This window comes from Schistocerca nitens, chromosome 8, assembly GCF_023898315.1.
Source record: "Schistocerca nitens isolate TAMUIC-IGC-003100 chromosome 8, iqSchNite1.1, whole genome shotgun sequence".
Lineage (NCBI taxonomy): Eukaryota > Metazoa > Arthropoda > Insecta > Orthoptera > Acrididae > Schistocerca > Schistocerca nitens.
The window spans coordinates 463,705,853-463,732,407 of NC_064621.1; the positions used below are offsets into that span (position 1 = coordinate 463,705,853).

Here is a 26,555-nt window from a genome sequence, read left to right on the forward strand (position 1 = left end):
TGACTACCCTGAACACATCTTTCTTTTTTTTGTGCATATTCGATTTGTGAATCATGAGTTGCTTTTTACTGTAAAGTTAGCGAATATCAGCTGCCAACACGTTTTGTTTCTAATAACGGCTGGGAAATGCATATGTACGGATATAATGGAAAGCGAGAGTTGTAACAAATCGTATTCCATGAAATCGTACTCCTTATACATTTGTTCTAAAGGACTAGAGAAGCTAAAGTCGAATCCTGAAACGAGTCACTACCACTGGGAACTGTGTAAAATATGTGATATCCATTGTACATAAACAATTCTCATCACTGCGGCTAGCTAATATGTATTTAGAATTTCTTATTTTCTCCAGTGAACTTGCAAGTGGATTCTGCAAGATACCCACCCCTGTGTCATAAAAACAGAGCCCTCCGTTTGGTCACCGTAGGGAGATATACGAGTTTGTTCCCGTAATGAAGAAGTTTCGCTGTATTTAAAAATGATTTCATTTAAGAGTTAGTGGCTTTAATACCAGAATGCAGGAAACTTGTCGACAGGTATTACGAACGTATCTGTTCATCAACAAACAGATTTCAGCGAAAGTATTGTGATTCTCTAATTTTTCGTAAACCAGATCCTCAGAGTATCAGCGAACTGTAATTCTCGAATTCCGGTGGGTTTTAACGGTAACTATGTCTGTTTTTCGTTGTAGCATAACTTCAATATGGCGTAATTGTAACTGGCGCTATACCTTGAAAGCTACCCTACCGAAAATCATCCACATGATCGAGATAACAAATCTCATCGGACACGGTATTAGTCAGTCCATTTAAGTAGCACAGTGGTCGCTCTGGAGCTCTGTAGATTTGAAGATCTCGTGACAGACGGTCATGTCACCCTCTAATGCTGACGTAAATCGCGGTAGTTAATTGGTGTGTAGGTAGCAATCGATTGTACCGAATTAGCGCAGTTAGAAGGGTTGACGTAGATACGTGACAAAAGGGCAGAAAGGATCCATCGTGTTTGGACGTTCCCATGACCAGAAAGTGAATTAAGTTCCACAAATTGTAGGCGTATGAACGACGACTGTCCAACTTGCCTACAAGGAATGGTTTAGCATGTAATACAGTATCAGAAAAATGGCCGTAATAAGACGCTGGCACGGGCAGTGTCAGTGACAGGAGACACAAGTCACACTTTATCACTGACATTGCTGCATTTAGTGAATGGAGATCTATGTCAATCAGTTGGGAAGCGGAATTCTGGAGGGTACTGCATGCTACGGACAGTTGGATCCTGGTACATCGCTAAGGGCCACTGACTGCAGTCGTACATGTAGGTGCACATCTTCAATGGATCAGAAAAACTGGACAGTATTTGATTGGGGGCGTGTGGTACGCCCTGACAGGTCTGAATATTGCATCTTCTAAAGTGATACAAGGCGTTGAGTGCATCGACGGCCGTGAAGTGTCAGAGTGGTGAGTGGTGGGCTGGAGGGCCTCGTGGAAACACAGTTGACAGTAAAGAAAGACTCCAATTCAAGACGCATCACAACTGAGCGAGCCAAAAAAGTCTCTTTGCTGTCCATGGCCGGCGCTGAAGTATGGGCAGCGGGTTCTGCCCCGAATGCTGAGAAGGTACCGTGCAATGATGATAACAGGCCTGTAGCAGGCCGGCAGCCTTTCGAGGACACGGCCAATAACGTCAGTGGCGAGCTACTTCCCTCAGCGGCGTGGAGACCTGGTGACCCTCGCTCTGCGCACGTCACTGCGGCGGCATGTGGAGGAGGGTTGACTCGCTCCCCTCTGGCAGCAAACGGGTGGCAGCTGCCGCTGAGGCGCAAAATCCCATTAGGGACTCAGCGTCGGCGGCAGCAGGCGTGGACGTCAAGTCGTGGGGCTATGGCACCAAGTCCAGTGAAGGACTTATTGCTGGCGGAATACATAGTCCGGTGTAGAGCTCATGGCTGCTGCTATTCCCCCTCTCCACTCGCCGTCCGGATTAGGCGTTATAGTGGAGCTGCTGGTTCCCGGCGACGAAAAGTCCCCTTATCTCAATATTTATACATATTTATATGCCTCTGCTGCTCATTTGTTTCGCAAAAACCTGCTACCTAGTCACATCGCCCATAACTGGAGACTTGGCCTGGTGTGGTGACGTCGACCCTCTTGCTTTTTGATTATTGCCGTCTGGTGCAGTTTACTGCTGCACTCAGCTATAGTCTTCTCACAATCCCCTTGAATGTCTGTTATTGTGACACCCATGACGCTATCTCAGTGCCCACCAGCAATACTTCGCGCAGCTTCCTCACCACTTCTTATTATTTTTGGTAAAGACTTATTAATGTTGCTCAAAGTATGAGTAGGACACTACAGCCACTCAAGGCATTTAGGCCATCATATGTGGAAGGTGTACTTTCGGCAAAGATCGTTCTGTGATGTTTCAGGGGCGTTTTCTGTACCATAGCTTGGGGCTATTCATTCAGATTACTGACACAGTGAAGCAGGACGTTTAACATCCTCAGTGAGCTTGTCTTTGCTCCCACATCTTTATGGCGAGTATGCTGTGGAAACCTGTCTTCCAAGACAACAACAGCCGTGTTCATAGAGCTGCACACATGCATTCCCGGTTCGAGGAACAACTCGACCAGCACGCTAAATCAACCAGTTTTAATGCCACAGATTATGTATGGTGTTATTTGCAACAGCAAGAGAAACCTAACAAAGAATATTCCTGCAATTTGGTAGCTCTACGACGTCTAATTACGAATGAGTGGCTTCTGCTGAAGATGGAAAACCAGAAAAACTTGCAGACTCTCGACTATGTATAGCAGTGGACTGTCGGAACGCAGCCAAAGATGATTATCAATTATAAGTAAAATAACCTTTGGCTGCAGGGATGGTTTTATAACTTTCTTTTACCACGCGTTCGATATCGGGACTGCCAGTCCTAAGTTCAGATGCACCTAAAGTAAACATCTAACAGATGTTATGTATTATTTTTCTGCATCACAGTTGGCTGTCAAGTGAATGGTAAGTGTGCAAACCCCACGTGTACAGTACCACACAAAATGACAGCTCACTAGAGGCAACAGAGTTGAGTCCACAAACTACAGTCTGTTGCTGACGAGTGAGGTGTTATTTTGTGCGATATTGTAGCATGGGGCTTGTAAGCTTATGATTCGGTTGACAGCCGGCAGTGATCCAGAAAAACAGCTAACATCAGTGAGATGTGTATTTAAGGCTCATCTGAAATTAGGACTGGTAGTCCCGATATCGATCGTGTAATAAAAAAGGTATGAAACCATCCTTGCAGCCAGAGGCTATTTTATTTATGGTTGCTTGTAGACTGTCATCAACGTCGAACGGATGCCATTATCAAGAGCAAAGATACTGTTTAAAGGCATCAGCGTGATGATTCTGGGGGGGTGACTATCTTTTGGTATGCTCTGATGACCTTAGTGCTCAAACAGTGTGACGCAGGGATAGTAAAATCACCCATGAAACGTCGTAATACCTGTACGGAAACAAACTGAGGTTTCTGCTCCAGCCGGAGACCAAACGGAGGTGCTCAGCATCCCGCATCACACAGACGAGATGCGTAGTCCTGAAGAGGACCGTTTCGGGGCGTTCCTAGCCACGAGGATGCATTCCGACATCGGAAAAGTAGTACGTAGTGGTAGTGTGTGGCTGTAGAAGAGAGCTAACACGTGTAGAGTAGCGAGCAAGTAGTCGCACCCATCTCAAGTAGTTGTTAACCAAACTGCAAGGTAGAACGCTGATCGCTATCTGCTAGCGTATGCCTTTGTCTACAATGCATGTGTAGCTGTAGTCTATGTGATGCCTATTTGCTGTAGTTTTTTAGTGCAATTTGTCCTTAGTTAGCTATGAAGTACCAAGTATGAACAGTTATTATACCGATGAACCTGGAGTGATTAATCAGGAGCCTGATGTACTGTGATTCAAATAATGTATGGACTCCACTAACATTTATTGTTATTATTACTTAACTGTTTCATTCGTTAGTTTCTGTTTATTGGGCCACGACAGTTAGGCTATAACACCTCACAGAAATGCCACTTCACATATTCATAATATCTATCATAATGATCCTGGCATCTGCCACAAGGAAAGCTAGAATTTGTTGAGTTTGCTTTAGGAGAGGATTGCTTTTGCAAGTATTCCAGTACAAGGCATCTACGGATTTCAGATTAGGATTACAAAAATTATATGACACACGATTGCGTAAACACTCATATGTACACTGTTAGGGTATGTATACATATTGAAATTACGAAATACTGCACTGTAGCGTGTCCTGTGTGAACTGCTGCTTATGAAATCTTACGAATTCCACTTGCTGTAAGCATTGTTTCAGAGAGGGAATAACAAACGACATGACCTTTATGCTGGCATTACTACAGATGTGGAAGGTCAAAGATGTTTTATCTGGGCTGCAGTTCAGTAGGATATGAAAGAGTAAAGGCGTAAATAATTGGCAAACAATGCTGTACAATCGCAATAAAGTCATGACATGATCAATTGACCCTTTTATTGGAACATGTTACGTGTTTCGGGATTACACCCATCTTCAGACATCACAAACTTCAACTCCTTCCTATCGAACCAGGCGTACAGCCTTGACAACTCAAAGAAAGTGTCCAATAACATGTAACTATAAATGCGACACAAGCAGTCGTGATGCAGAGCAGCAATTGAACATCTCATGACTTTATTGCGATTGTATGGTATTGGTTGCCAAGTATTAACATAAAAATGATCGCAAGCCTCAGACGGGATTTGATGCCCTGTATATCATAAAGTTGTAAACCCTTGCTTAGATTTTTCCGACAAAACGACTTTTTCGTCTATCATGCAAAACAAACAGCCACGATGTGGACTGCGAGCTTTAACTGTTCACTACTTAAGAGACTTTCCAAGATAGAGCTATCAATATTTACAGGCGTTTTCCCTTCTTCCTCGAGAAAACTGCGAGTAGCTCGAATTACTTTCAAATGCCGGAGAAATGTTTATTTCCTAAAAATAAACAATATTCATGGACGGCTACGAAGTCTTTCACTGCGAGATTCCCGGTTAACTTACCGCGTCAAGTTCGGATAAAATCCCAGATTTCGATGACCGCCTCCATTATCGTCATCATCCCCGGAAGAGATCAGTAAAATCATCAAAATCTTGGGATTTTATCAGATTTTGACGTGGAAATTTGAGAATTTTTATCCAGTATTCACATAACTTTATTTCTATTAGCGGCTGTACCATGCTGAAATTTTATCCTGAAGTCCGACACTCCGGGGATTAAGATCTTGTGTTATCTGTGACTCCAAAACTCAGCCACTGAATCTGCTCAGTCATGTTCAGTGTCACGTTTCTCCATAGCTTCTTTAACTGCTCAATAACTGAGATATAACTGTGAACTCAATAACTCAGGACCAGTTACCAATCAATGCGGATATGATATAAAATGGAGGGTCGGTTTGTCTACATACGACGCTCACACAGAACACATAAATCTGCCAAAGATACAAAGCATTAGGCCCTGTGTAAGTCTATCCATAATTCACAGTTTTATCATGTGTAATGCTCCTTTATGCAGAATATAGATGCATTTGAAACTCAATGTGCTGTAGTCTAACTGTCATGGACCAATCGTCATAATACATTTTGCCATAAGACAACGAAATATTTCATTAGTAATGAATCGGAGTCCATAGGCTCCCAGTATCAAACCACCAATTCTACATTCCTGAACGATCTTCCTAAGCTCGTCGGTGGAGTTAGCTTTTACCTTGTGCGTCTTGTAATACTTGTAGTCAAGTAGATCTGTAGTATTAATTCACCTTGTAGAAATTTTTGTACCTAACAAATTAGCGTTTCTGTTTATACTTTGTCTAATACTTGTAGTTTTGTCAACGTGTGCTTGTACGTGGAGCTTCGAATATGTTATTGCATTGTTGGAGATGTCAAATTTACTTGTGTTGTCATAAACGCTTTGCTATTTGCCATAGCCTGTGTATTGTGTGCAGTTGCGCCAGATGTAACGCTCCTGGCTTCACTAACTGTCGGCATTGCTTGCTTCGTGTTCCAGACTCCCTATTCAACGAGAAGGAGAAATACAAGTCGATTACCGACGACTTGGACTCCACGTTTGCCGAGCTTACAGGATATTAAACAAAAAAATACCGCCTCCAAAACAAAAAAAAAGTTGCACATGCAAATGTCTGTTACTTGTCTACACGTCTCCGTTCTTCTCTCACAACAACAACAAAAATGTGTTACTGTTCTGTCCGACTTAACAACGCATTGTGTGTGTTTTGTGCTGTTGCCAAAAAAAGACTTTTCCGGGTGATACAAACAAAAAAAGACAGACTATTAAATGCCGCTGCCTCGTGAGGACTGCTGCAAGAAGGTAGTAAGCTTTCTTTATGCCATATCACATATATCATGTTTAAAATATTTGCAACTCTCTTTTTTTGTACATCTTCTTAGACAAATCTTTTAAAATTGTAGTGATATTCTATTACTCTTTTCTTTGACATCTCTAAGCCTATACATAACTATCTTTTGCTAGTAAGTAATACTAAAATTGCTGCTTTCATATAATGGTAACTGTAGTTTTCATTTATTAATAATATTGATCTGTAGTTAATATAACTTAGAGTGCTTCAGTAGATAAGTAGACTCTTCCTTCTCTTATGCTTAGATCTTAGTTTGATTACTTACTGTAGGCTTTTGTATTACAATTGACTCTGCAACAAGCTAAGTTAAAAGAATAATACTTTCCTATAAAACACAGTAAAAAAAAAGAGAGACAGCCATAGGAGCCTCCGCAACAAGCTTGTTTCAGGTGCTCACATGCCAAGTGCTTCCGGCGTGGCTTCACGAATATGGTTCCGCTTGAGCTTGCAAAGTGTTTGTCTGCTTCAGTTCACATGGACTTTCACAGCTTGCATTGGTACCCCGCTTTCGTACTGTGAACATTTCAGACACAAAATTTCACCGGACAGGTCAACAAACTCTCTGTGGCATGAATTCATTGCGTTTTTGTGGGGATCATGGGCCCTTTTCTTAACCTGTTTGCTATGTTTACCTACGGATTTAGCCTCTATTCCACCGGTAGTCGTGTGGTTTGCGGACTCATTATGTCTCGCATATTCGTTACACAAAAGTTTCTCTCCGTGCAGATGTAGCTATACAAAAGAACGGCACCGACGTCTAGGCCATGCTTACATAGTAGTAACTCCTCCCAGGCGGACTTTCGTCACGTGATGCTGTATGCGGACGACATTCATCTGTGTGTGTCACCTGTGAGAAGACTGGCGTCCCCAAACTTCATCTCTCTCCCAGCCTGCAGACAGTCATTCTAATTGGAAGTCAAGCCAATAACAGGTAGACTAAAAATAAAAACCGGACACGTGCGAATAGGACTTGCGCTCTGAGCGTTCCGTAGAAACTTAATTACGAATATAGACAGCTCGTTTATAGGTTTCGATGAGTCAGTTTGTGAGAATCAAAATGTGTGACATAAATGGCCGGATACTTTGATCTCATTGATTTAGAAGTTCACATTTCTTACACAGAACGCCAAGGAACCGTAGACCCTAGTATTTGACATTTCAGCTTGATACCCTTATTTGCCACTACTGAAAAAAATGAAATTGTCCGCTGCCTGTAAACGTAATAATAAAGAGAGTGAACTTGATGGTATCCGAATACAAGATTAGTTGTGAACATCTTCAATATGTCACTTTGTATAGGAGTCAGGGGTAATACTAAGAAGTAATAAGAAACGGGACGGTCGCTTATAATCAGCGTTAGGGAAGGTCAGTGGAAGACGGACTTGTTGTAAAAGGTCTGGGAAAGTGCAATGCATCTGTAAACGAGATTACATTCGACGCACCAGTGTGATCAATACCAGATTATTGGTTCAGGGTTTGGAATCTCTTTAAAATCGGCGTGGCAATAGACATCGAAAAAATTCAGAGGCGCGTTGCTAGAGTCTTAACAGGTCGCAATAGCTGGCACGCGATGGTTACAGTAATAGTAAGGGAATTCGAGGGAACAAATGTGATGTACTTCTCGCGAAACATTGTCGGATAAATTTAGAGAAGAAGATTGTGAGACTGTTATGCTGCCGCTACACACATAGGGACCAAGAGAAGGTACATAAATAATCATCTTTCCGCTCGCTATAAAAATGGAGCAGGACAGCAAACCAATAATATTTGTACGAAGTACCGACGGTGTGCCGTTTGCGGGTGGTTCAACACGTCGCTCTCAGTAAAACGAAAGAGCTGATAAGATCTGCGGAGGATGGAAGGCTTACGGGCAATACGAAGGCTATTCTGAAAGTAAGGTTCGAGTGGTCGCGTAATTGAAAGCACAGTGAAAGTCAAAAACGTTTTCTTTCTTTTTCTGCAACAGTTAGCTACATCCTACATAGTCGCCGCACTGACGCAGACATTGGTCTTAGCCTTGTACCAATTTCACAATCCCTCGTCATAGGAGGCAGCCACGTGTGCTTTCTGTCACTGCTGTACGTTGGTCTGCAGTTCGTTTCCTGTGCCCAAATGTTGTCGTCGTAGCCAGCGGCTCATGTAAGCAGAGAGGGACATAAGAGGGAGCCAAGTTCGGGCTCTATGGCGGGTGGTCAAACACTTGCCATCGAAAACGCTTCAGGGGCATCGTCATTGCCCCTGAAGAGTGCGGCCGAGAATTGTCGCGAAGAAGGATGGACTTGTTCTTCGCACTTGATAATTACCTAAATGTTTAAGCCGATTGTAGCCACTGGATTAGACAGCAACTGGATTAGACAGTTTCCTCGATTTCTATATGTGTAAAAAATTTGACTTTCGACGTTCGTAAAATTATAAAAAAAGATGTAATAAATATTTTCGTTCATGGTGCGCCTTAGCCTTTGATGTGATATTGACACCTAAGCTGCAATGTATCTGGTATCAGAGACAGGATTGTCAAACTGAGTCAATCACAATGTTCCAGCATTTGTGCTTCGCAAACGTGACATTCAAGTCTCTACAAGAGTTCAGTTTCGTGTTTCGCCAAATACAATATACCTCGTTGGTCAATAAACATGAATGTATCGAATTTGACAAACTAAACATTGCACTGCCACTTACATTCAGTTTTAATGCCTGATCCCATAGATTACACATGTTAATGGTTTTTGACCAACAGGTAACATAATATCTGACAAAATTGGAATATTATTTATTTATAAAACGAAAATCTCAATCCGGTGCTGAAACCGGGTTGTGCTTTCCTTTTTAGAAATAACAATTTTTACAACTGTAGCGGATTTTATCATTGAGCATGAAAATTTTAATAGTCGAATGGACTTCAAGATCATGATTGTGATGTATAAATGCTGAAATGTGGAAATACTGTGAGTGTGAAGCTATCCTTACGTTATTAAAATTGATTGCAAGTACCATATTGGAAACATCACCTTTGAATGTCAACAAGACCTTAAATAAACAGGACGCACTCGTGTTGAAGGAGCATTTCTGTTAGTGACAGTACTGACACTACAGTAAACTTAAATCTGTATGGAAGGACTCCTATTTCAACCCATTTCACTACTTACACATTGCACATAATTGAACGTAATGAAATTTTTAGAATAGTACTCAGAATAACAGCTTCACCAAATTATTGCCCATATTTGGGAAACGGATTCTTAAAAGGTATGAAATGAAGTTTTTTGAGAGATAATTGTTGCTTTTAACATAATACAGTTATAGTACTGTAATATATGATGCTATTTAAATACTTTAGTGGACAAAAGAATTCTTTCAGCAACAATAGTCTAATAAATTACAACTTACCACGAGAATTTTAATCAGCTCAACCCATTGGAAGGTGTTAATTACGCAATAAACCTATTTCTGCAGTACTGTAATTCAGATATTAAAAACAGGTTTTCGATTGTTATTTGCTTTCTATCTTTTCGTTAACGACGACTGTTTCTAACGCTTTTTGGTACTACCTGAACTTTGCAGTAACATGTGAATGTTTGTCATTCGTTTGTATGTTGTTTTCCAAGAGAGGCACACTCAGAATTCATTGGACTGACAGTTATTTACCTTCTTTTTAGTGGAAATAAATCACGAGTCAGGCTATTACGAACATTAACGAAATATGAATTCGTGTAACACTGCCAGTAACACATTGCAGAAGCTTTCATAGTCGACAAAAATCTCATAATTCGAAAATTCGAATATCTAAGGAAGGGAAAGTACTGATACAAATATGCTTTAAAAGAAGAAATCTCACATGACAGTATAATAAGTTTCATTTCGTTATTGGCCTATAAGTATCACGACAGATACAGACCTAGTCTTCTCTTCGTAAAACTAAATTTTTGGCTTAAGCAGCGTAGACTCTAGAGCAAAAATTTGTGCTAACAGCTACGATGCATCTGAGTTGCGGATGAAACTTCTATGGCACGCAAGCTATCTCCATATAGTCTTAAGTAAGTAAGAAAGGGTGGAATTAAACTAATATTTTATCGTCAAGTAAATGTGTACCACGAGTTTTTAAGAGGATGAGTTACAAAGTATAGTATTTTTTTTTCTTGTAATTACTTGACGGACAAGGCACAATATTGCAAATGCGGCGTTGTAAATAATTCATGGTTTGTGGTACATTTTATGCGGTCACACAAATTTCATAGTTTTATGCTACAATTTTCACAACTTCAGACCTCACTATGAAGAATATATTTGTTTTGTCGTAACAATTGCCTGAACTCTGTTATTGCAATGTTTTTGCGTTAAGCACTTGAGTAACATGCAGCATATACATGCAGTACTTGTTCATGAGGCTTTATGATCTAAGATGCGTTAAATGAAGTGTTTACTACAAATTGTGACTAATTACCGTTGGTTTCTTCTCTACGCCGCCGGCCGGGGTGGCCGTGCGGTTGTAGGCGCTACAGTCTGGAGCCGAGCGACCGCTACGGTCGCAGGTTCGAATCCTGCCTCGGGCAGGACGTGTGTGATGTCCTTAGGTTAGTTAGGTTTAATTAGTTCTAAGTTCTAGGCGACTGATGACCTGAGAAGTTAAGTCGCATAGTGCTCAGAGCCATTTGAACCATTTTTCTCTACTCCCTTCACTTGAACAGGGGGATACGTGGTTAGCGGTATTATACAAATCTTTATTCTGTTGCTGACTGTAAGCTAAAAGTGAGCAGAGAATGCTTTGAGAAACAATGTAAATATTTCTGGAAGTCTGTGCGGGGATGTTCGCCAGGTGGACGTACTACGGTGACCGCACGTGGAGACAGGTGGAGAGCAGGGATGCAGGCGAGTGAGTGGCTTCGATCCGCTACGAACAAACACGGTGCATGCATGCTCCGTGCTCCACAGCAAATGTTTGTCTGCCGAGATTGGCTTCCGTCTCATCTCTGGCTAAATGACTCTGGGAGGCTGGCAGAGGGTCTCCGACGTGGCTTTCATATCAGAATACTGCGCACATGTATGCTTTGTTGGAATGCGACTCTGACTTCCTTTTTCCATTTACCGACTTGTAAGAGTAGAAGAGGAAAATAGGAACGCGGGTAAGCTACTACAAACAGCTTAGTGAACGCATTATTGTGGCCAAGATAGATACGAAGCCCACACCTACTACAGTAGTACAAGTTTATATGCCAACTAGCTCTGCAGATGACGAAGAAATTGAAGAAATGTATGATGAAATAAAAGAAATTATTCAGATAGTGAAGGGACACGAAAATTTAATAGTCATGGGTGACTGGAATTCGAGTGTAGGGAAAGGGAGAGAAGGAAACGTAGTAGGTGAATATGGATTGGGGCTAAGAAATGAAAGAGGAAGCCGTCTGGTAGAATTTTGCACAGAGCACAACTTAATCATAGCTAACACTTGGTTTAAGAATCATGATAGAAGGTTGTATACATGGAAGAACCCTGGAGATACTAAAAGGTATCAGATAGATTATATAATGGTAAGACAGAGATTTAGGAACCAGGTTTTAAATTGTAAAACATTTCCAGGGGCAGATGTGGACTCTGACCACAATCTATTGGTTATGACCTGTAGATTAAAACTGAAGAAACTGCAAAAAGGTGGGAATTTAAGGAGATGGGACCTGGATAAACTGAAAGAACCAGAGGTTGTACAGAGTTTCAGGGAGAGCATAAGGGAACAACTGACGGGAATGGGGGAAAGAAATACAGTAGAAGAAGAATGGGTAGCTTTGAGGGATGAAGTAGTGAAGGCAGCAGAGGATCAAGTAGGTAAAAAGACGAGGGCTAGTAGAAATCCTTGGGTAACAGAAGAAATATTGAATTTAATTGATGAAAGGAAAAAATATAAAAATGCAGTAAATGAAGCAGGCAAAAAGGAATACAAACGTCTCAAAAATGAGATCGACAGGAAGTGCAAAATGGCTAAGCAGGGATGGCTAGAGGACAAATGTAAGGATGTAGAGGCTTATCTCACTAGGGGTAAGATAGATACTGCCTACAGGAAAATTAAAGAGACCTTTGGAGATAAGAGAACTACTTGTATGAACATCAAGAGCTCAGATGGAAACCCAGTTCTAAGCAAAGAAGGGAAAGCAGAAAGGTGGAAGGAGTATATAGAGGGTCTATACAAGGGCGATGTACTTGAGGACAATATTATGGAAATGGAAGAGGATGTAGATGAAGATGAAATGGGAGATACGATACTGCGTGAAGAATTTGACAGAGCACTGAAAGACCTGAGTCGAAACAAGGCCCCCGGAGTAGACAACATTCCATTGGAACTACTGACGGCTTTGGGAGAGCCAGCCCTGACGAAACTCTACCATCTGGTAAGCAAGATGTATGAAACAGGCGAAATACCCTCAGACTTCAAGAAGAATATAATAATTCCAATTCCAAAGAAAGCAGGTGTTGACAGATGTGAGAATTACCGGACAATCAGTTTAATAAGCCACAGCTGCAAAATACTAACACGAATTCTTTACAGACGAATGGAAAAACTAGTAGAAGCCGACCTCGGGGAAGATCAGTTTGGATTCCGTAGAAATACTGGAACACGTGAGGCAATACTGACCTTACGACTTATCTTAGAAGAAAGATTAAGGAAAGGCAAACCTACGTTTCTAGCATTTGTAGACTTAGAGAAAGCTTTTGACAATGTTGACTGGAATACTCTCTTTCAAATTCTAAAGGTGGCAGAGGTAAAATACAGGGAGCGAAAGGCTATTTACAATTTGTACAGAAACCAGATGGCAGTTATAAGAGTCGAGGGGCATGAAAGGGAAGCAGTGGTTGGGAAGGGAGTAAGACAGGGTTGTAGCCTCTCCCAGATGTTATTCAATCTGTATATTGAGCAAGCAGTAAAGGAAACAAAAGAAAAATTCGGAGTAGGTATTAAAATCCATGGAGAAGAAATAAAAACTTTGAGGTTCGCCGATGACATTGTAATTCTGTCAGAGACAGCAAAGGACTTGGAAGAGCAGTTGAACGGAATGGACAGTGTCTTGAAAGGAGGGTATAAGATGAACATCAACAAAAGCAAAACGTGGATAATGGAATGTAGTCGAATTAAGTCGGGTGATGTTGAAGGTATTAGATTAGGAAATGAGACACTTAAAGTAGTAAAGGAGTTTTGCTATTTGGGGAGCAAAATAACTGATGATGGTCGAAGTAGAGAGGATATAAAATGTAGACTGGCAATGGCAAGGAAAGCGTTTCTGAAGAAGAGAAATTTGTTAACATCGAGTATAGATTTAAGTGTCAGAAAGTCTTTTCTGAAAGTATTTGTATGGAGTGTAGCCATGTATGGAAGTGAAACATGGACGATAAATAGTTTGGACAAGAAGAGAATAGAAGCTTTCGAAATGTGGTGCTACAGAAGAATGCTGAAGATTAGATGGGTAGATCACATAACTAATGAGGAGGTACTGAATAGGATTGGGGAGAAGAGGAGTTTGTGGCACAACTTGACCAGAAGAAGGGATCGGTTGGTAGGACATGTTCTGAGGCATCAAGGGATCACCAATTTAGTATTGGAGGGCAGCGTGGAGGGTAAAAATCGTAGGGGGAGGCCAAGAGATGCATACACTAAGCAGATTCAGAAGGATGTAGGTTGCAGTAGGTACTGGGAGATGAAGAAGCTTGCACAGGATAGAGTAGCATGGAGAGCTGCATCAAACCAGTCTCAGGACTGAAGACCACAACAACAACAACAAGAGTAGAATTATGGCTACACATCGTTCGCGAATCATTGAGTAAGATTTGTCCATGAGGTCAAATCTCCATAAGGTCCCCGTCCCCACTGTCATAATCATCATGATTATCATTACTATGATCTCCATTATCATGATCATGATCTTCATCATTCCTTTTCTGATGCCACGTGTGTTTTACTTTTCTTGTATCCCGCCTGGGAGGCGGCGCGTGGGTAAGGAACAGGAACAGGAAAAGGTACTAATCTCTCGGTGTTGCAAATACGGTTTAAGCACCTTTATTAGTGGATAAACATATGCAAAAATATTACATAACTTGCAAGGTGGTGCGAAGCTGAAGCGATGTTTCCTGGCCGGCTACACGTGATGAAATGGGCTGAAGCAGTCGCGGAGCTCGTAGACCTCGACAGCACCGGATAGAGAGCGCTGTCGTCTGTGTCTCTCGTAGTGCCAACTTGAGAAACTATGTGACATCATTACTATCGATACCACAACTTTCTCGTGGAATTGCACAAATGATATTCTTGGCCATCCCAGCTCCCAGTCAGCTGCACTTCATTTTCATAATAGTCAAAATCCACTCCAGTCCGTCCTCACTCCCAGTAATTCACAACAGATATCGTCCGCCTGCTTAGCTGTGTGGTTACGTGCTTGCCTCCCTTGCCTGGGTTCGATTCCCGGCCCGGGTTGGGGATTTTCTCCGCTCGTGGACTGGATGTTGTGTTGTCCTTATCACCATTTCATCCTCATCACCGGTCCACAAGTCGCCCAATGTGGCGTCGACTGAAATAAGATTTCATTCGACGGCCGAACTTCCCCGGATGGGGCCACCCGGCCAATAATGGCATACACTCATTCCATTTTACAACAGGTTGCTCGCTAAGAAAATCTTCGTTTCTGCTGAACTCCACATTAAAATCCCACTTCTCATTACCGTAAGAGAAAACAAGTAATACCCCTAGACTGTAAACTTCTCTCTTTAGGCAGATCAGAGGCTTAGTTGTGAATATCCTGTTTAGTTTACCATACCCATTCCTGGCGATTTGTAACCTGTTCATTTCTTTTGCTACTCATCCAGTCATCCTCTTCAGTAGCCTTAAATACACAAACTCGTCAGCTGAATGTATGACTTCATTGTTAACTCATGCCATTTTAGTTTTACACTGATGTTCAGAAAAACACAGAACAAATGGTTCAAATGGCTCTGAGCACTATGGGACTTAACATCTATGGTCATCAGTCCCCTAGAACTTAGAACTACTTAAACCTAACTAACCTAAGGACATCACACAACACCCAGCCATCACGAGGCAGAGAAAATCCCTGACCTCGCCGGGAATCGAACCCGGGAACCCGGGCGTGGGAAGCGAGAACGCTACCGCACGACCACGAGATGCGGGCAAACATAGAACACTTTCATCGATTAGGGTTAGGTTAGGTTAGTGTTGTTTAACGTCCCGTCGACAACGAGGTCATTAGAGACGGAGCGCAAGCTCGGGTTAGGGAAGGATGGGGAAGGATATCGGCCGTGCCCTTTCAAAGGAACCATCCCGGCATTTGCCTGAAACGTTTTAGGGAAATCACGGAAAACATAAATCAGGATGGCTGGAGACGGGAGTGAACCGTCGTCCTCCCGAATGCGAGTCCAGTGTGCTAACCACTGCGCCACCTCGCTCGGTGATCGATTAGAGATAGGACGTTCATATTCAAAGGTCAAGTATGTTCTGCAGAAATGATTAGCATTGCAGTCACCTGGGTTCAGCACATGTCCTGTTGCCTAGAAGGCACAGGGTCCGCCATAGGCCCTGATAACTTGTTTCACACGTAATGGCATCGACGTGTATAAGTTGTGAATGGCATCCTGTACTATAGCCATCCATGCTGCATTCGCCCGCATCTCGTGGTCGTGCGGTAGCGTTCTCGCTTCCCACGCCCGGGTTCCCGGGTTCGATTCCCGGCGGGGTCAGGGATTTTCTCTGCCTCGTGATGGCTGGGTGTTGTGTGATGTCCTTAGGTTAGTTACGTTTAAGTAGTTCTAAGTTCTAGGGGACTGATGACCATAGCTGTTAAGTCCCATAGTGCTCAGAGCCATTTGAACCATGCTGCATTCGCTTGTTCCCAAAGTTCATCTGTGGTGGTTGGGGCACAGCACTTCGCCCGCCGATTCACCATATAACACATATTCTCGATTGGCGACAAGTCTGGTGATCTGGCAGGCCAGGGCAGAAGGCTGACATTCTGTGATACCAAGAAGTCAAGTGTTCGTGCAGCAAGATGTGGTCGTGTATTGGTTGCTGAAAAATGGGGTCTGGGGATGTTGTGTCGCAGGATGTCATTCACGTAGGTCACACTGGCCACAGTGCTCTGGATACTCACCAACTGTGTTTTGTGGTGGTACCCAATAGCACACAGTTCCATAAGGCCTTGAGTTGGCGGTGTGTGTCTTGTGCGAATGCAGTCAGTGATATGGCGCTCCCCCTATCTGCGGCCATCATTTTCAAACAAACATAAACTGGATTTGTCCGAAAACACTATCTGGTGCCATTCCTGTCCCCAGTGACGTCGTTTCATTCACCATTGCGTCTGGCACGTTTCTGCACATTCGTCAAAGGTAGATATACGATGTGTTACACTGCTCCACTGCCAAGTAGTGTGACATGACCCAGCTCGCCGTACGGCTTTCCGTGAACCATTCTGCACAGAACCTTGGACTGCCGAAACACTTTGTCCAACACGAGCCGCAGTTTCCCGGATGGATGCACCACATTCTCTCATGCCAATAATGCGTCCTCTTTCAAAGTCGCTGATTTGACGGTACGTTTCGCACATATGTCTGCGAGGCATTAGGAAAGTGTGCTAAAGTCACACTGATCCATTACCTTCGGTTTATGGCGAGATGTAATACACTCCTGGAAATGGAAAAAAGAACACATTGACACCGGTGTGTCAGACCCACCATACTTGCTCCGGACACTGTGAGAGGGCTGTTCAAGCAATGATCACACGCACGGCACAGCGGACACACCAGGAACCGCGGTGTTGGCCGTCGAATGGCGCTAGCTGCGCAGCATTTGTGCACCGCCGCCGTCAGTGTCAGCCAGTTTGCCGTGGCATACGGAGCTCCATCGCAGTCTTTAACACTGGTAGCATGCCGCGACAGCGTGGACGTGAACCGTATGTGCAGTTGACGGACTTTGAGCGAGGGCGTATAATGGGCATGCGGGAGGCCGGGTGGACGTACCGCCGAATTGCTCAACACGTGGGGCGTGAGGTCTCCACAGTACATCGATGTTGTCGCCAGTGGTCGGCGGAAGGTGCACGTGCCCGTCGAACTGGGACCGGACCGCAGCGACGCACGGATGCACGCCAAGACCGTAGGATCCTACGCAGTGCCGTAGGGGACCGCACCGCCACTTCCCAGCAAATTAGGGACACTGTTGCTCCTGGGGTATCGGCGAGGACCATTCGCAACCGTCTCCATGAAGCTGGGCTACGGTCCCGCACACCGTTAGGCCGTCTTCCGCTCACGCCCCAACTTCGTGCAGCCCGCCTCTAGTGGTGTCGCGACAGGCGTGAATGGAGGGACGAATGGAGACGTGTCGTCTTCAGCGATGAGAGTCGCTTCTGCCTTGGTGCCAATGATGGTCGTATGCGTGTTTGGCGCCGTGCAGGTGAGCGCCACAATCAGGACTGCATACGACCGAGGCACACAGGGCCAACACCCGGCATCATGGTGTGGGGAGCGATCTCCTACACTGGCCGTACACCACTGGTGATCGTCGAGGGGACACTGAATAGTGCACGGTACATCCAAACCGTCATCGAACCCATCGTTCTACCATTCCTAGACCGGCAAGGGAACTTGCTGTTCCAACAGGACAATGCACGTCCGCATGTATCCCGTGCCACCCAACGTGCTCTAGAAGGTGTAAGTCAACTACCCTGGCCAGCAAGATCTCCGGATCTGTCCCCCATTGAGCATGTTTGGGACTGGATGAAGCGTCGTCTCACGCGGTCTGCACGTCCAGCACGAACGCTGGTCCAACTGAGGCGCCAGGTGGAAATGGCATGGCAAGCCGTTCCACAGGACTACATGCAGCATCTCTACGATCGTCTCCATGGGAGAATAGCAGCCTGCATTGCTGCGAAAGGTGGATATACACTGTACTAGTGCCGACATTGTGCATGCTCTGTTGCCTGTGTCTATGTGCCTGTGGTTCTGTCAGTGTGATCATGTGATGTATCTGACCCCAGGAATGTGTCAATAAAGTTTCCCCTTCCTGGGACAATGAATTCACGGTGTTCTTATTTCAATTTCCAGGAGTGTAGAAAATGCGACAGACCTACTATGGAGACTGCCTACACTGCGCTTGTCCGTCCTCTTTTAGAATACTTTGCGCGGTGTGGGATCCTTACCAGGTAGGACTGACGGAGTACATCGAAAAAGTTCAAAGAAAGGCAGCACGTTTTGTATTATCGCGAAATATGGGAGAGAGGGTCACAGAAATGATACGAGATTTGGGCTGGAAGTCATTAAAAGAAAGGCGTTTTTCGTTGCGACGGAATCTTCTCACGAAATTCCAATCACCAACTTTCTCCTCCGAATGCGAAAATGTTTTGTTGACACCGACCTACATAGGGAGGAACGGTCACCACTATAAAATAAGGGAAATCAGAGCTCGTACGGAAAGATATAGCTGTTCATTCTTTCCGCGCGCTATACGAGATTGGAATAATAGAGAATTGTGAAGGTGGTTCCATGAACCCTCTGTCAGGCACTTAAATGTGATTTGCAGAGTATCCATGTAGATGTAGATGGAGATGTAGAACGAGAGCCGCAGGCACATTTTGCCGGCGGGCGGTGTTGCTCCGCGGTATCGATGTTGGCCTTGAACTGGCGGGCCGACGTGGTTAAAATGCTCGCCATTTCTGCAGAACATACTAATGTACATGTCCTATGAATATGAACGACCTAGCTCCAGTCGTTCAAGGTGTTCAGTTTTTTCTGAACATGAGTGTGGTATGTTGGTTACACAACAATTTAGTGTCACTATGAGGGTTGCCAAGAAAGTAATATCGCACATTTTTCGCTTCAACAGTTATTTATTCCACACAAGAATAATTATACACGTGAAAGAACGATGTTTTATCTACACATCCTATTTTTCACGGTATCCCCTTCCTGTTCTATGGATCTCCTCCAGAGAGACACATTGGTGTGTACGCCCTGTCGGTACCTGTTCTTGTTCTGGTCATGATGCCATTGTTTCACTGCGAGAGTCACCTCGTCGTCGTCCTCAAAATGTCTTCGACAAATGCTATCATTTAATGGCCCAAACAAGTGGAACTCTGACCTAGGTCAGGGTTGTAGCGTGGTTGGGGTGACACTGTCGAACTCTGTTTCGTAATGTGATCAGATGCACCGATCGCCTTCTGATAGCTCTATCATCTGTGTCCAGTGACCAGTTGTACTCCTGTTGACCGTAGATGCTCTACAGACTTCATATAAACGTTTTTGGACGCTCCCCACACCTTTTTTCTCCACGGTGACAAATGCAATGATGACACGCTGCTCGTAACGTACCGGTACTTCACTTACAGACGCTATTTCGAAACATCGCTGCAGCAATCATAACTGTCAACGGAAAAGAAACTTGGCGTGCGCAGTAAAGAAACATCAAAGAATTCATGCCTGACGTTTAAAATTCGCAAGTTTCGCAATTTTGCAGTCGGCTGAGAAAGAAAATGTGTGGAATTACTTTCTGGTCGACTGTCGAATAATTGATTTTCTGGCCTGCATTTTTTATTTGTTAAATTCCTCTATTCATTGTAGAAGTTTACCTTTCCTTGAGGGAAACAGGACAATGTCATCCACAAAACGAAGGTGGTTCCACATCACACATTACTATGTACCTTTTCTTCGTTTTTCCAGTTTAAGGATCTGAAAGCTGCGAAGCGCCAGATATATAGTGATATCCATTGACACTAAAGCTCTACATAATTTGCGTCACATGATGAGTGACGTGAAACAGTTCCACGCTGCTAAGGACCTCTGCAGTTGGTTGTTAGAATTCGCACTCGAACTTGTTTCGCCTGGGTGCTTAGGCTGTCCCGTTCACCCTCCGTTACTGGAGGGATGCCTATCTTGCAGGTTTTTTTTTTTTTTTAAAGAAAAACGTTAAAAACGTAAGTACATCAAACTTTCAGAACCAGAGTGAAGAAATCTCTGACCTGGCTGGGAATCGAACCCGGGCCTCTTCGGTTATCAGTCCGTCGTACTGACAGCTGAGTTACGGAAGTGAACATTACAAGGTTGCGACTCTGGGTCACGACACCTTCGAACTGCGTTAAGCTGCCGTGATCATGTGTGTTCCTCTTTCATGTCGCCTTTATCAATTTTTGTGTCGTTCGGTGGCAGAATCCCCCGCACTTAAGCTGAAATTTAGAATTTGTCGTACAACAACTTGCGTGCAGTTACTGTAAAAGATGCATTCCACTTTTGCAGAATTCTTTGCAAAAATTTGAGTCTTCTGTTCGTTTCCTTGTCATTGGTGTCACGTGTTCGTTTCATTTTAAGTCTCCCTGTGATGTTACCTAAACGTATCTCTCAGATTCCTAAATTTCTCTACTGATCCCTTGGAAGCATCTTCATCTCTGCGTAACTACTGCACATATATGTGAATGTGATAGCTGTAGTGAAACCTAGGTCTTCCTTTCCAGTTTTTACTCACCGTAATTCCCTCCATTACCAATTCGACGATTCTGTGATCCCTAAGAATTTGTCCTATCGAACGATCCCAACTTTGAGTGAAATTGTGACATAATTTTTTTTTCTCCAGTTCTATTCAGTACCGCGTCAGCATATATTTGATCTGCCTGTCTGATGTACAACATTCTTCTACAGCAGCACATTTCAAAATCTTCTTTCCTCTTCTCATCTGGATTGTTTATCGTCTACTTTTCACTTACATACAAAGTTACTTTCGAGAAAAATACCTGCAGAAAAGAATTCCTAATAGTTACATTTTAATTTATTGCTATTGCCAGTCAGCATTTTATGTTCTCTTCACTTCAACCATTTCCGGTTACTTTTCTGCCAAAACAGCAAAACTCATTTTGACATGCTCATTCTTTCTTCGGCTGTTTGTGGATAACGCTTTAACGGATAACGATGACTTTTTTATATTTTCATACATTTTGGCCTGTAACTCATAAAGATTTAAAATATTAGCTATGGGTCGACATCAGCTGAGCTATTCAAAGTGACATATTTTGCTGTTATGACAATTCTGGACCTCCTTGCATCTCAGATCACTTCTTGTGTTATAGTACTGAACACTTCCTACTGCCTAGCTCAGTCTATCATTGCACGTTGCGTCGTTATGGGTACGGTTTAAGTTTTCGTAAATAAATAAATCACGTGTGACATGTAGCATGGCGCAAGTCTTTCTATTTGATGCCCGTTCGGCGGCTTGCGTGTCAGTTTCACTGCTTGTTTTATCAAGCGTCTTCTCATTTGCCCTCACGGGGCTCGGTTTAATAGTTGCCGACATTGCCACATTTTGAAGTGGTTAGTAGCTATCAAACCTGAAACCTGAAACTTTCTGGCAGATTAAAACTGGGTGATAGACCGGGGTTCGAACGAGGAGCTTTTGCCTTTCGCGGGCAAATATTCTACCGATTGAGACATCCAGACGCGAGTGTAAACTACCCTCACAGCTTTATTCCTGCCAAACTTCTCGGAAGTTTTCCTTGAATTATTTCCATTTAGAAGCGGAGATTCCATGACAATGAAAATCTACGCTTAATCCCAGTTACTAATGATAAAAAAAGGAATAATAAGTACTCTTCGAGAAGAGTTGAATTCCCCAACTTTTCTGCTGCGTGTCACTAATATGAAGCTTTGTGCCGTGACCAAACACATGAGAAGCTGTATGATTTTACATGTGTTACTCATTCGCTCTAAGAACAGTCTAGGTGGGGCGACAGAGGAAAGTAGCGGTGTATGACTTTGGACAGTATTCATTTTTTTTCCGTTGGCTAGTACCCTTAGCTTTGAATACTGTGTGCAAAGGGTGTCTACCTCGATTATATCAGTAAATTTAACCAACAGAGAACTCAATTCCATGCAACAGTTCTGTAATATTTAACTCTGAGTGTTATGTCTGGCCTCGTCTACGATTTCGCAGAAGCAATTAAACGACGCGTCGTCTGTTCTGTGAGAATGATGAGGCTGGCTGCGTCGTGAAAGCTGCCGCTACCGACCGCAGACAGTCGACTTCTGCTCCCATGAGCCACTGGGCCATGATTCTTCTTAGAGTGAATGACTGGTACTGCGCTGTCTCTATCAGTGGAACTGGAAATAGCGTGAAAGCTGTAATTCATAGCTTTATCAACACTTTTGGTTCCAGATCTATAAAGAAATCTTACATGCAATATGTTTCAAGCCTGCAAGATTCGTGAAGTGTATCTGAATGTGTGAAGGACGCCATGTAGGTGCTCGCAGTGTTCACAATGGGGAGGGAGGGCAAGAAAGAACTTAATTGATACAAATCACAAGTGGTTCAGAGATCACATATTTTACAGTAACAAATTATCAATATCTGGCTGTCATTTCAATCACAACTAGACTACGCGCCATCTTTAAGTACTTTTATTGTATTCTTACTACCGTGGACGTTACATGTTACTTCGGTTGTTATGAAGTTATTTCGGCTGTAAAAACTTTATTCCTACTGTCCATAAACAAAGACTAAGAATGGCATTGTAACATTCAATGCCCTGTGCCATCGAAGTTCGCACTTCTTTCTAAAATCCTTGTGTCACGCTTTGGAATGTTAACTGTTATAATATTATTTTGACTGTTATCAAGAGCAGTATAAATCACAAGTAGCGACTAAAAGTAGCATTATAACATTGGATGCCATATGCCATTAGTTGACCGATGTTTGTACTTTGTTCTAAGAATTTTGTGTCTCACGCTATCGATGTATAACCTATCAATGGTTGAAAAAGTGAACCACGTATTTTGAATACTAACTCGCACTGTTCCGCGTGGAAATTTATTTTACGATTCTCAACATGTCACTACGAATATTTTCACACTTGTTTCTTTACCAAAAAATCTGAACCCAGACGAAAAACAAATGTAAACCATACTGGCTACAGACTGTTCTATTGGAATAACATTTTCTCTGTGCACAACCGTGTCTACGTTTCATGTAACTTTTTTTTTATCACGTGGTAAAAGTTACGTAATGTACACCCCTCCCCACTCTCACCCGCTACATTATTCGAATTTTATGTACGATACATAATATGAATCAAAATACTCGTCAGAGTCCTGTCCACTATATAAGATACGTTATCTGCATTTACACTGTAGTTTTAGTTTTCGTGATGAAAAGGACATTAAATGTAGCAAATTGTGTTTAAATATGGCGTGAACGTAAACATTAGGCTACGTTGCGGGTTAGTCTGTTTCCATAACCTTTATTTGGCATTCACATTCGTTGGTTCCACCAACTCACAACTAAATTATCACCTTTCAAAAAATGGTTCAAATAGCTCTGAGCACTATGGGACTCAACTTCTGAGGTCATGAGTTCCCTAGAACTTAGAAATAGTTAAACCTAACTAACGTAAGGACGTCACACACATCCATGCCCGAGGCAGGATTCGAACCTGCGACCGTAGCGGTCTTGCGGTTCCAGACTACAGCGCCTACAACCGCACGGCCACTTCGGCCGGCTATCACCTTTCAGCCTTACCTAAACCTCGGGCTACGCTACAGATCAGTCTGCCAGCACAGCCAAGACTTCTTTGAGGGGTACAACATATCACACACTAGCCTATCACGTCACAACCGACGAAGAATAGTTGCGAGTAATAACAATATCATCTCATGTAACTTTTAGTCATTTGTGTTAATAAAAGCGCTGCCCTTAGATTATGACAAGTAAAGACTTTCATAGGGGAGAACATATCAATATCGTTGCGTAGACACAATCCATTTGTCCAGATGTACCAGTTAATAGATTTGCAGGGGGTGCACAAAAAATGGAAACACCATAAATGCAATACGTTATCATGCCTGATACGGCGTAGGAAACCTGTTGCCATTTAAAACACTTTCAGTCGTTTCGAAATGGATAAATACGGGTCCAGTATGGTTTTCAAGGGAATCTCATACAACTCTTCGTGCAAAATAACTGCACGGCCAGCTAATGATGACGTTGGTGGATAGCGATTACGCATCCTTCTCTCCAAAGTAGACAACAAAGGTTCAATAATATTGAGATCTGGTGACCGAGATGGTCAGAGGAGATGCGAAAACACTCCTACCTGATCTCAAAACCAGTGTTGGACGATACGAGGTGTGTGAAGAGTGGCCCTTCCGTCTTGGAACGCAGCATCACGACTGGGAAACAGATATTGTACCGTGGGATGGACCTGACCTGCGACAATGGTTACATAATCCTAGGCAATAATACGACCTTTCAAGAGTAGCCATCAGTTCCACGGAACACTACAATATAGCTGCTCAAATCATCACAGATCCCTCACGGCAATTCGCTCTCGGGACTTAATCTCGACCTGATGTTGGACACATTATGAAATAAGACTCATCCGACCAAATGACATTTCTGATTGCTCCATAGTCCAGGTTAGGTGGCTTCGGCACCACATGTTCCTGTTAAGAGTATTTGCATCGCTGATGAGTGGTTTTAAAATTCCTGCTCGTCCCGGAGCTCCAAGCTTATGGAGCTCCGTGTTGTTTTGGTACTGAGAGAATTCGCGACTGTGATAGTTTTGCAGCTGTCGTTCTCGTCTTACTCGTCACAGTCTCTTCAATGACAATCTGTCACGATCACTGAATATCCATTTTCGTCCGCGTTGTGGCTTAGCGGATGATGTTTTCACGTTACCTCTGCAGTAAGGCCGTTGGTTCAAATGGTTCAAATGTCTCTGAGTACTATGGGACTTAACATCTGAGGTCATCAGTCCCCTAGAACTTAGAACTGCTTAAACCTAACTAACCTAAGGACATCACACACATCCATGGCCGAAGCAGGATTCCAACCTGCGACCTTTGCGGTCGCGCGGTTCCAGACTGAAGCGCCTAGAACCGCTCGGCCACACGGGCCGGCCAAGGCCGTTGACTGTGCCAGTTACGGATACATAAAATCGCAATGTGACAGCTGCGATGATAAATAAGAGAAATAACTTTTAACGATGGTGGAGTGCGGAGGGGTACAGATCGTGAATTAGCAAACCATTATTTCAAACTGTGACAAATTACAACTAAAAATACCAGTTACAGAAAAATGACACTAACAGAAGTTCAGTGTTAGCCCATCCGCAGTTGACACCTACCTGAGCGTGGAGCCCAGCCGGCTGGGTGCCTCGCTTCCGGCCTGCGGTGGCTGTTTGGGGCTCCTTATTGATTTCGGCGCGCGCGGCTCTCCGCAGTGGCCTACCTACCACCAGGGCCATTGTCCGCGCCGCACCTTGACCCTGGCCGCACCTGCTCTTCACCTGGGCTCCACCCGATTGACCTCATTCACCGGCTCCGCCACACAAATCTCGTACTACGCATTACATCTATATCCATACTGTCCCAATCACCGTGAAGTACACGTCAGGGGTTACTGTCTATTGTCTTAATGATACGCTGTTTCTGCCATTTGATTGTACAAACTTCTTTATTTTACTCAACCGTAGCGCCCGCTGCTTCGCTCGCGTAGTGTGTATAGTCTGCACAGATTTTTTTGTTTTTTTGTTCTTCTGTAATCAAATTTTTATGTTGTTCACAAATTGCAACATCATCTAAGCTTTTCATGCTAATTAAGGCCACAGAACTACGGCTTTTCCCAATGTTCTTCTCAAGCCTTTTGCGTTCTTGTAGCCATACTTCCACTGGAACTTTCATCCCCTAACACATATTTCTTTACACCAGTTTCCGTGGATTGAACTTTTAAAACTTTTTCATATAACCAAATACTTTCTTTATAATTTTTACCCCCTAAGAGGTTGAACATCCAAAAACACCGAAACACGTTTTTTTGCTTGTAACTGAGAAGTCAGTTACCAATTTTCATAGACGTAGCTTTAAAAATGCTTTATTCCTTAATAACGAATTATTTCCAAAAAACTACCTCCCGCTATTTTACCCACTCAATGGCTAAATTTACAAAACTGCTGAAACACACATTTTTTTATTCTTGACTGAAAAACCAAATACTACTTTTAATAGTTCTGTCTTCGAAATAGCGACATATTTTCAAAAAGCCTTCCATCCCCTATTTCATCCACGTTAGCGGTGGAACTTCGAATAATCC

The 26,555-nt window shown here is 43.2% G+C and overlaps 1 protein-coding gene across 2 annotated transcripts in view; it reads left to right on the plus strand.

Annotated features, from left to right (window-relative positions):
- Positions 1–26,555, plus strand: part of LOC126198493 (tropomyosin-1) — a 112,626-nt gene that overhangs the window by 62,121 nt on the left and 23,950 nt on the right. Inside the window, exon 10 of one of the 2 annotated variants that reach the window (XR_007540080.1) lies at positions 6,085–6,405. The exons of the other annotated variant lie outside the window; for it this stretch is intronic. The gene's annotated coding sequence lies outside the window, so the exon portion shown is untranslated. The remainder of the gene's footprint in view (positions 1–6,084; positions 6,406–26,555) is intronic. 2 annotated transcript variants of the gene reach the window in all.